The sequence below is a fragment of the Halichoeres trimaculatus genome, unplaced genomic scaffold (assembly GCF_033239565.1).
Source record: "Halichoeres trimaculatus isolate MK-OKI-2021-1 unplaced genomic scaffold, fHalTri1.1 fHalTri1_scaffold_1, whole genome shotgun sequence".
Classification (NCBI taxonomy): domain Eukaryota; kingdom Metazoa; phylum Chordata; class Actinopteri; order Labriformes; family Labridae; genus Halichoeres; species Halichoeres trimaculatus.
In genome coordinates this window covers 30,277,705-30,290,354 of record NW_027437179.1, presented here as the reverse complement: position 1 = coordinate 30,290,354, position 12,650 = coordinate 30,277,705, and positions in this window count along the sequence as shown.

Genomic DNA, 12,650 nt, shown 5'->3' with positions numbered 1-12,650 from the left:
AAATGAGATGACTTGATGCATGAATTGATAGGTATGTTTAAATTCACTGATTTAAATTCAGGCCTCGTAGATGTGTAGTCATTATTAATTTCCTTGAATAAAATCAGGGAAAGGAACAAAGCACTGCAGATCAACAGGCCTAAACAATAATCTAAAAAATAAATATAAATATGAACCACTGAAATGTGTCAACATGTGGAGTATACTTTTTACTGCACTTTAAAACTTTTTCTTTGTTTTAATTGCAGCCTTTCTGATATGACAATTGCATTCTATTACATTGCAAACAAAGATTTGATTAATTGTTCAGACCTAATAACATCTTGAAATTAGACACACTTAAAAAATGTTTTTTAAAGATTACACCTTTCTGATAATTTTGTTATGCAAAATATAGTATGGAAGAAAATTTCTGTCTGTGTAAGAAAATGAGAAAAAGTTCAAAACCTAACAAAATGTTTAAGTCTTAATAATGAGATTGTATCTCCTAATTACGAGAGACTTATTCATTATTATGAGATACTTTCCCATTACTATGAATAACTAATTTTTCATTTATTCTTTTTTTTCCAAGTTACTTTTTTTTCACTTTGTATTACTGACGGAAAGGGGCTTCCATATCAGAGAGTTCACAAAATCAAAGAAAGGTTCCCGCACACTGTTATAGATTTGTTGGTGTAACTTTTTAGTTGGTGTGACCTTCATCAGAAATATCACAGAGAGTTAAAAAAACGTATACTTTCGGACTACTTATAGCTGCGCTGTAATCCAGGATTCATTTTCTGGCTAATAGTAGCAAAAGGACCATGTATCTGAGATAGACTGTATGATGCCAATAAAGGAACATGTCTTCTCAGGAAAACGGTTTTGCTATTTTTTTTTCCTGTAACATCATTCATGCTTCTAGTTTAATTTTGTTCTTAAATAACATAATTAAAGTATCTGCTGCCAGTAAGGTAATTGTAAACACAAACTAGTAATATTGCCATCAGCAACTGGTGGATATTTAACAGAATTATGGGAAGGAGGACAGAATCTGTGGAAAAAACTCACTTCATCTATTCACAGAACAAAGGCTTCAGGGTTAATTTATTAGCTTTATGATGGTATAAAGTTATAAATAAAATCAAATGTAACACCATCTTCTCCACTCCTGATTTCACATTGTTTCTTCTCTCATTTTAAAGGAGGGATTCACTCTGCAGCAGCCCTGAGCAGGTTTGGATCTCTGACTGCTGGAGTTATTTCCTTTTGGCACCCCTTTACTCTCCTCTCATGATGAGACACTCCGCAGGCAGGAGCAGGGAAGAAAAGAAAGACTGAGCCTCAATGGAAAATTGTTTTTTTTCTTACTTTGCTCAGATGCCAGGTGTCCCAAACCTTTAAGAGGGCACCCACATCTACGATACAACTCTGAACCTCCCTTGGTCTCTCCCAGAGTTCATGTTTGGAGGTTTTGTCAGGAAGGAAGGAATTTCTCCTCACCTCTTCCTCTCCACGTTTGCCTCCTCCCCGTCACCTAGATTCTCCCCTTCTTCCCACCCTTTTACTTTTTACATTCCTCTTCTTCACCTGCCTCTGGCCTCGTCATCTTTGCTCTCTCTTTAGTGTTTTTCTTGTAAACTCCTCCCACTCTTATCAGTGTATTTTCTCTCTCAGCTGGTGTTGAGTGAATCTTAAATCATTTTTGAAAAGTATGCAGACTTCCCTGCAGACTGCACACATAATTCAAGGAACTTGTCTTTAAAAAGTTTTTCCTGTTAGTAGAAATAGGCCTAAGCTTTAAGTGACTGGTATATAAAGTACATGCTCTGACATGTTAACACAGTATCACAGCATAAAGCAGCCCTTTGAAGAACATTTCAAATCTTTAAAGGCTATTTCTGTGTAAAGCTAAGAGAGCTTTAAGTCACTTTAAGAACACGTTAAATCAATAAAAACAAAATTAAAGCAATAAAATCAAACAATTTAATACAAATGATCAAACTAACTCTCCTAAGGTGTGCTTATCACTTGAAAGAGGAATGTCTTCCTGCTCTGAGTCTTCTGCGGTATCATCTGCACCACTGGTCGGCTCACTTTCCTCCATGTTGCTACAAGTTCTTCCCCGACAGTCGCAGACACAAAGCTCAGACACTTTTTTTTTACCTCTGAGTTTTCCTTTTTGTCCTCTTTTGTCTAGACACATTTTCCATCATGTTCATTCTATGGTTCATTCTGTTGTGCCCAAATGGTGGAATGAATTACCAAACTCTATACGATTCACAGAGTCCATTTGTACTTTTATGAGAGGTCTGAATTCTCAACCTTTCAGGGAACACTTAGGCACTTAATCTGACTCTTCTCCTCTTTGTCCTTAGGGATAGAATGAGTCAGAAGGTCTCAAACCTAGCTCTTAGTGAATATTCAGCACTGATTATTGAATGGGTTGAACTATATTGTTGCAGCGATTAATTGTGGTAAGTGGTGGCTACCAAGGGGCAACTTTCAGTTGATAAAAATGAAGCCTATGCAAAGTGCTAAAAGTTGCTGTTCATCTAGAATTCACTTGAGGCTGGCGCAGAAAGACCGAAAGTCATGTGCACACCAAGCCAAAAAAACAGACTTTTACAGCATTAAAAGCCTGGTTCAAAAAACGGCTTGGGTCTTAAACGCTGATTTCACTATCCGCACACAGTAGCCACGAATACATGGATCCAAATATTTCATTTTCATTTGGTTTATTTGCTCAAACGGAAAGAATTTAACCTTTGTGTACACCCCATTCCGAAAGAAAACTGACGATCCGAATGGACATTTAATCGGTTTCACAGGGGTGGAATGTAGACCAGAGATTGGTACATTCCTTTCCATGTTTACTATTGTTTTCGGAAAAGTCATACAGAAAGATTCCATTTGGAAAGACGAAAAACTCCTCATGTAACCGTGGCTACTGTATGGTGAGTGAATATTTTTCCGACTAGGCAGTTTAGAAGATATTAGGATCGTTTGATTGGCCCATCAGAGATACAGCTCAGGTCACGTGACTGACAGGCACCCTGTAGCTGTTTGAAAGGAAACTCACAGGCTGGCGTCGTATCAAATCTGGCTGCATCCACGGACTGGCTGCATTTCACACTATCAGGAACAGACAGTAGATGTTGCAGAGACTATGTCCATGTTTTAAACAGTCTACGGTGGCTACTTTATTCTATATATGAAAACAAAAACAATTCTTTTTGCACTTAATGGCAGCACCTGCAGACAAATAACGTGGCACTTTGTCACACTAACTAATTCTGTCTAAATTCTTGCTTGTGTTTTGTGTCACTTTGGACAAAAGCATCCACTGACTGAAACTGCTGTGTCTGACATGGGCTAATGGAAACCCTAAGGAATCCTCTGTCCTGGCCCTTAATATACATGTTTCTGAAAACAGAAAACTCAATGCTTCTTATATTTTTTCACTCATAATGTAATGTAAAGTAATTCAGATTGAATTTGGTTTGTATGTAGACATTTATCTTGTCCTACAAGTTAAATGTGGCTTATACTAATTCTGTCAAGAAATTTTCAGCATGAAATATGAAAACACATTATCTTAGTTTTGAGTTTTTGCAGCACTCAGCAATTATGTCTTTATTGGCTTGTTCAATGAGAGTTATTTCCGAACTTTAAGTGGATGTTTTTTTCTTAAAATTGTAATTAGAAGAGCCTGGCTGATTAATTGGTCAGGCCGATTAATCAGGTTGATTATGCCTGTCACTGATTAATCGACATCGGCCAAAATGTAGCCGATAATAAAAATTTTTGCTCCACAGAGATTCTGTGGCTCCTGCTCCTGTGTGTCTGTGTGTTGGGCTGCACACTGCCCAAGTGCCCGCCCCCTCTGTCCACCACTATCTAATGTAAGACTATAGAATGTCGTTTTGACATTGTGTAAGTTGCTTTTTTGTGAGGTAAACAGAGATAAATGGTACTGTTATTTCACACGTCCACCATTATCCAATGTAAGACTATAATTCAGTGTTTTAACGTTGTTTAAGTTGCTTATGTTTAAAGTTTGACTTATTTATTAAAGGTGTTTATAGTTTGACTTCTTTACTTGTGATTATATACAGTATATATCCCGTGTATATCAATGAATTTATTATAATTATCAGCCTATATATCGGATATCAGTTGATATATCGACCGATACATTGGATATCAGCTTTATTTTGCCCCCAGTATTGGTATCAGCATCGGCCCCAAAAATCCCATATCGGTCGGGCTCTAGTAATTAGATAACTTAATGAGTCATGAAATTAATACATAGTAAGATTTGAGATTTTGCAGTGCACTCTGGACTGATTCGTCCTTACTTTGGGGTTTTCAGGAACTGCTGTGTTTATTGAATCAAAGCAAAGCCAACGACTCAGTGCTTCACACATGATACTGGTTTCTTTAGTTAACTCTATGATCTGTAGAGAGTTTGTTATAATATTTCACTGTTAAGAACACTTCCATTATTAAACCACCAATGCTACACAGTTAAACATCCCCTTAAAAACACACACACACGCGCACAAGTAATAACCTGTGACCCACAAGCACTTTCTGCTCCAAGTATCTGCCACAAAGGCTTTCCTTTTACAGTCAAAGCTCCGCTGAGTCACAGCAGTGCTCACTGCAGTGGTCAGAGTCGAAAGAGAAATCTGCAAATGAAACCAGCTGTTATTTAATTCCAGCTACCAGCTGAGCGACCGGCAGACAGCTGACCTGTTTCCAACGTGAGGCCAGGACGTCTGTGAGCAATTTGCATTCTTCTCTCTGAGGGTTTGACAATTTTCAGCCGGCTTGTTAATCAAATAAAAGAAAAACACATCAGCTTTAAAACACCTGACAATAACAGAGAGGTAATAGGATTTGTGTTGGGACTAACTGTTACAAAAGAGGGTTTTGCTGAGCTGTTTAAGGTATTTTTAGTTGTAGTTGCTTCATTATCTTAGTCACTAAACTGAGACAAAGTAGGTGGAAACTAAAACGAGGTGGGGATTTTTCTGTGTGGGAAATAGGTCCATTAATATAGCTCCAATATGTGTTTAAAAAGTGCAGTGTGCAGTGAAGGGACACACCCCGGCTAAATGAGCCCTGACAGGCGCTAAGAGAAGCCAGAGCAAAGTGCCATTAAAAAAAAAAAAAAAGTCATGAGGGGAAATGGAAAACAAAACCTTCAGACCTTTTCTTCCTGAGAGATTTAAACATAATTACACAAGGGTGTTGCTTTTTTTGTCATCAAGTGTTAACATGAATCCCAGAGTGGTGCTCAGAGAAAGCAACAATAAGCTCTATTTTGACAGTTCGGTTTTTAAGAAGCTGTCTTCTTGGACTGTGATCCAGCCATCACATGACTATTTTGGAAAATCTTGCAAAAAAAAAAACTTGATCCCTCTTCCATCTGTGGGAACCTCTGAGCAATTCCACTCATTCTACAGCGTCTGCCATGAATACAATCCAACCAGCTCCATTAAGCCCTAATTTTTCTTCTTTTCCTTGCATAAAGAACATCTTTTCCATTCTTGTCTCTAATAACGGTCTTTTTCTCTGATTTTTGACCAGACTTTACAGGTCACTCTCCCAGACATGAATCTGAACAAACAGTTGGTAGCTGAACCCCCGGCCAGGTGAAGGGATTACTGTCTAACTTAATCCTTCAAGAGGCATCACCACCAGCCTCTTTCCCTCTGTACAGTTCTCTGACCTGTGCCTCTACTTCCTTTTTTTTTCAGCCTGTGTCTCTCACTTTCCTGTCTGTGTGAAGTCTTGCCAGGAGACTGAATTTACAAGTCTATGAATGTCACTCTACAATGAATTAACTGGACTTGCACTTGTACACCCTATTGTATTCAGTGAGTGTCTACTTGCATGCACATGCACCACAGTTATCACCATAACGAACCAGACCCCTGCACTCTCCCTCAGTGTTAACTATGAGACCAGGCGGGCAGTTTCTGTGTCCTGCACTCCCTGCTCCAACCAGTCTCAGGTCATTCGGTTTGTGCATCCCTCTTTCACGTTAAGGCTCCTTTATCTCTTCCTCTCTTCTCTAGTTTTTTTCCCACTGTTTCTCAGTTTTCACCTTTCTTTTCATCCCGCCCTCTCTGGCATTAGCACACCACAGCATACCGCTGTCACTTTGACAAGACAATCTGAGGGGAGAAAACTCAAAGTGGTAATTCCTCCTGACAGACACTTACAACAAACAGGACTCTCAGTACAGACTAGTATGTTGTTAAAGGTCATGACAATTGTTTATTATCTTGTCAAGAATTGAAAAGTACAAGTTAAAGATCCAGTAACACTGTTCAGAGGTTAAAGGGACGTCTACCAGTTACTGCTCTGTTACTGTACGGACATTTACACTGTTATGAACAAATAACCCTCTCTACCATTACTACAATCTTTAAAATTTCAGCCTGTTTAATAAAAATGTTCACCTCCAGTATACTAGAAAAAAAAGATACCAGTGTTTACCATTGTATGGGGGGGGGGGGGGGGGGGGGGGGGCATAAGTTGAGTTAATTTTACTTTCCATTAAGTGCAAGATCACGGCAGATGTGATGTAAAGTTACCTCTGTCATAAATCAACCCCATACCTTGTTTTTTTTATTTTTTAACAGACTAAATAGCCTTGTGTTATTCATCTAATTTACATGATGGGATGTCATTTGTACAATGTCTTGTTCACATTTTTTCTCACACTGTTTTGCGCATGGCAAAATTCCACTCCAATGTGTTCACGGTCACACGAACACAAGCGCACATTTAAACACACAGACAAGCATATTCCATAAAGTGGACAGAGAGCTGGGAAAACACCTCAAGAAATATCTCCCAACGCCGCCTTCTCCCCCCAAGGCTGTAAATCTATAGGGAAACACTGCTATTAATATTTTTAAATCTCCTACTATCAGTTATTTTCCTTGTTAAGATTTGACACTTTGCAGAAATAGTTTTTTTTTAAAACAAGATGCATAGCTTTTAATAAGGTTGCTATATCCTATTTTAAATTTACGTAGTAAACCAATTAAAACTGAAAACTAGGAAGCAAAAGAGCCCCTCTGATCAATTATTACTTACACTTTAAAATTTTTCATGTTACCTTTGCACAAGCTTTGACTGAAGTCGAACTTAATCAGCTCCATTATTCACCATTATAAAGTACATTTTGATTTAAAGCATCAGAGCAAAACTTTTTGCAGCCCTTGTGGACAAAACTTTAACTCTTCTTCTGTGCTGATTTTGTGGATGTGTAAGTATGTCTTAAAAAGATAAAAATAATATTAAAGCAATGAAGAAATAGCCAGTCTTTTTGTTGACGGTAGAGGTGTCCCAGTCCGATATTAATATCCAATATCAGTCAAATATCAGGAAAAAACAAGTATCTGTATCGTATCGGAATGCATCTAAAATCTCTGATATAAGCAGTTTCTGTTACCCATTGGTTAATAATAAATGGGTCAGTTTTTCCTCATACCTACTGTTGCTGACTACTGATCTTTGTTAAAATAATATCACTTAATCAAGCCTTTTCTAACATGACAGACATACTACGAAATCAGCAATAAAAGTATGCATGTTTGATGCCGATATCGTATCGGATTAATATTGGTATCGGCCAATACTCAATGCTGCAGTATGGGTATCGTATCGGAGGTGAAAATATAATATCGGCACATCCCTAGTTGATGGTCTTGCTTTTGTTGGACTTTCAAAGGCAGCAACATTTGTGTATGTCGGTTAGGACAGGTACATGTGTTGGTGAACTATTATTCATCATAAAAGCTCTAAAAATTAAAGAAAATATTAGACGTGCAAAAGTTTTGGTGATACTGGCTTTTGGCAGTAGCAGGATGACTGGCCAGTAGAGGCAGAGGCTACATCTGACTGGTTTAAGACTTGCAAAACTACTACTTGAAATGTCTTCCCCTCAAATTGACTCAACACAAGAGCAGAAGGACACAAAGAGTGACAGAGATAGGGAGGATTGGCACATTTCTCCTCCTTGAATATACATTAAACTTCATTTACTTTTTCCTGTAATAACCAGTGTTCTGACTTTCAGATTAGTTCTATATGTCTAACTGTTTTTGTCATGCATTGGACAATATATGAAGACAAAGTGTTTGAATGAATAACAGCACTATGGCGTTAAAACAAGGTAGACTAAACTACTTAACTTCCACCAGCTGAAAAGGGCAGGCCACAGACTTCAGTCCTCGAGGGGATAAAGGGTTCGGGTAATTGCAGCAGAAATCCAGCCAGTGTGCAGGAAAAACGACTCTCAGAAAATCCTGTTTTTGTTGTAATTTATATGTCAAGCAAATAAAGCCGGTCCCCCACTTAGAAGATTATCATCAGTCGGGTTTATTTGAACATGTATGCATGTATCCTCACTCATCACGTACACACCATGAAGCTTCTAAGCAGTAAAAGTGTTTAACTGTACGTTGTTGCTGCCTGCCAATGTTGTAAAACTCTTTTCATCAGGCTGTATATTATCCTCAGTGTCTTGTTTTGCTTTCTGACTTTGTACCATGTCCCGACGTGCCAACAAAGAATGCTGTCTCTCTTTCCTCCACTATATGTTTAACCATTTAGATGTGTAATTACACGCCATGCGGGATGTCATGGCTGGAGGCTAAAATTTACTTCAATTTTCTTAAAAGAGAGAAGCTACATCCTTTGACATGCTGCGGGATCAAAGGTTGGAAAAAGCCTCTCTGTTGGAGCGTTGTTGAAATTAAAAAAAAAACAACAAAAAACAAGACAAAACAAAACATGAGCTTCTTAAATGTTGGTTTCACTCAAATAATCTGTTGCTGTTGGCAAAAAGCGCTGCAGCATTTCCTTGGAAGTTCTAGATAAACTGAAATAACCCGGCTCTGACACTTTGTTACAAGAGTGAACAGGCATTTAATAATCAGCTACTTCTTTTAATATTCTTGTTTTACATCAACATTTTGAGTACTCTTTTTAGCTTTTGCTAAAATGATTGTTTATGTGTTCAGAATGTGTTTTTTCTCACATTATTTAGCTGCTAATTAAGCAAGTTTACTTTTAGCTTTGAAACTAGATAGCCTCATGTTCATCCATTATCACAGCCATGTGGGTGTTGATAATTTTAAGCTAGCTTAAATAACAGATGTTAATGTGATTCTGACTGAGACTAAAGTAAAACCTTATTAGCTTTTTTTTGCTTCTGTATTTTGAGAGAAATAACAGGCTTTTGAGGTTTGTAATATTCTGTCTTAAAGGGGACATATCATGCTTGTTTCTCCTTTTCACTATGCCAGACTAGGATGCCTGTAAAGCATTTCTGCCCTCAGTACAAGTCATTTAGTTCCTTCATTGCCCCACAATAGTGTTCTCAATATCCTCATTTTAGGCCATTCTGAAGATCTCGTTGAAACGCTCAGTTTCCAGAATGACCTCCAGTAACCTCGCAACGTCACAGCCCTTTGTGCTCTGATTGGTCAGTTCTATCAGAGGGGCGGAGGGGGTAGAGCCAGGGGGCGGTTTTTGCAGCATTGCAGTATTTACAAAATCGCCACATTGAATGGAGCAGACTGAGCGAGTTAGCTGTTTGCCAAAACTTCACCGTAAGGCATTGATAGCACTACTAAGATGGCAGAGTGTAGGATACGTCCTTTTGTATTGGACCCCGAGTCAGACCCCGGACGGTTCTTCAGCTTAGGAGGAAGAAAATCCACCTCGACACAGATCATCTCAGGACTTGTGGTGAGTCAAACCGGTACTGTAACATGCATAGTTTATATGTGGAAATATAGACAGACTTCACCAATAAACTATTTCTATAACAGGGCTCCATCCTGCTCCTTCACTTTTCTCTGTTTTATCCATCATGCTGAAAGTGTAGTCTAAACATCGCCTCTACTGTCAGTTTGTCACCATGTTAGCACTCAGACAAGTTAGCCCTAGCTAGTAGGGAGCTTTATTTATACTCGGCTCTTGGTGGGTGTATCCTTCGGTGGCGGTTGTGTGACCAACTGACATCACAGAGGAGGAGCTGCTTTATCAGATTACTCCAATAAAAAGAGAGGATCCTCGTGTCGTCATGAAGGTTGAAATCTCGAAGCCAAATGTCAATGATCTATTTTCAGAGGCATCAAATCTCGTTCTAGGATATCAGAAAAAATACGATATCTCCTTTTTTGAAAATTCAGGGGGTGAAAGGTCTTGTTTTCAACTTTATTATTTTATATGTAAGTATTAAATCACGGATCAGCATGATATGTCCCCTTTAAGTCAGCCAGCTGCTAGCACATATCAAGATTTATGCAAAAATTCTGATGCCTTGTCATAAAAAAAAACTATATTATACTTATTCTATGTAGTAGACTGGCCAATGAGTGTTGCCAGCTCTCTTCTAACATCTGGGCAACAGCCGGAGCTGGGAGCACTTCCTAAAACCCTTCCTCTGTCATAACCTCCTCCAACAGCCCTCCCCACAGACTGCAAAGAACACCCTGTGTCATTTATTAACAAAGGCCATTTTACTCGTCCTGTTTTAAAAGCTGTAATTGTGGCAAAAAAAAAAAGAAAAAAAATTACGTATCAATCTTACCTTAAAACCTGGGTTTGCCTGAAAGGAACATACGCTTACAGTTACTATCGCATAAAAACTTTTCAGTTGTCAAGATCAACTTCATATGTGGTATACCTCAAAGATGTACTGTCGGCCCTTTTTTGTTCTCCATATACATACTATCCTTCAACCAGATCAGTCAGAAACATTGTTTTTATGCTGAAGACACAAAGCTAGTCATTCCCCTCCATTCTAATGATTGGGACAGAATTGATTGTTTATCTATTTCCCTCTGACATGTTGGATGTCCAACAAGCCCCACCCTGACTAAACCTGAAGTCATAATTTTTAAAAGTCTCTGAACACTAACATCACATTTGAAGCTAAAAAACTAGGAGTGACAAAAAAACCCCACTTTCTCCATGTGACTTGTACAAAGTTATTGATGCTTTTAATTTTTCTAGCTTTGATTACTGTAATAAAGGTTTAACTGTTAACAGTCAGCTTTCCTCACTGGCTACAGTTCAAAATGCCACCAGGCACCAATAAATACCAACACATCACCCTGTCCTTATTGGCTTAACTTACTTTGTTTTTCTTTTTCATATTGCTTTAAAGGCTGTTGATTACGGATAGTCTTGTTAAAATACTTAAGTGATGTTTCAACCCCATGGGTGCCTGGGTGTTCCCTCAAATCAGTGGATCCCAGCTTGAAGATCTCAGCTTCTAACCAAAAATGACTGCAGTGAGAGATCCAAGAGTGTGGAACTCTCTGTTCTCAAGAAGACAGTTCACATCTTAAATTTCCATTAAATTTTCTCTCGCTTTGCTGAATTCCTGAATGATAAGCTTTTCCTTGTTGTTTGAGCTCTTGTGTTTTCATTTGTTTTTCCTTTCTGCATGACTCAACTAGCGTCAGCTGTTCTTCCCCATACAAACAGCTGGAGCACCGCAGGTACCGTCAGTTCAAATATCTTAATATTTTACTTTTAGTCCCATCTTAAACCCTTTTTCTAAAGCAACTTATTGGCAAACTATCCTCCAAACCTACTTGGATCATCCTGAGGTCTGCTCTTAGGCAAACAGAAGCTCTATCTTTTTCTCCTCTCTTAAATCTGTAATTGTGATTTGAGAGTAACCTGTTAAACCTGTTTCAGATGTAGCCCCAGCCAAATTTCAGCTTCTGCATCTGGAAAAAGTTCCTGGTTTGCTGAAAATATGAATCAGGATGCCAAACAGCTTCAAGCGCTTCACTGTTTCTCAGTGAGCCAGGTAAAAAGCTTTTTTCTTCCACTTGGTTCACAGAGGGTAAAAGTCTACCCCCTGCCCCATCTCCTGCTCCCTCCACCCCCCTCCCCCCTCCCTGGTCTTTGTGTATCCACATCTTCCTGTCTACTTTCCCAGACAGCCTTGTTAACAAGTCTACCACTCTCTGAGCTTCTGCCAGTGAGGAAATAATAAACAGATTATTTCTTCGAGTCTACTTAGCATCAATCTTCTCGCTGCTCAGCGCTGTGTTTACTGTGGTTCAGTTTAGTGGCCCTCATTAAAGAAATTACTTTCTCTTAGCTCCGCAGTTCCTTATTCTGCACCTTTTTTATTTACACTCCACTGAACCTGTTAGTGAGGTCCAGGAGGAGTTACTGGGCTCTTAGAGGGGAAACAGTAAATAACACTCAGTTGCCGAATAACTCCAGGACCTTTCTAGTTTACGTGACAGTCTTCAGCCTCAGTCATTATGATGAAGGTGAGAATGGCTTAATGTGGGAGTAATGTGACTCCAATGGGCTGCTTCAAAAACCTTCAGAGAGGGTTAACAAATAAAGGCAGAGTTTAGCCTTGACAAAGAAAATTCAGAAGAGACATGGACTGAAAAAAAGCCAACTGCAAACTCCTTAAATTAACAATGAAGGTGTTAAATCTTTTTTTTTGAACCTCATTACTTGAATATGATGTTTGGTTGTACTGCACAATTTAATCAGTGTCCTCAAAGAAAACACAATGTTTCTCTACTTAAATCAAGAGCTCATGAACTGTGCTTATCATGGCCTAAACTATTCCTGAATAAATGCAATCAGCC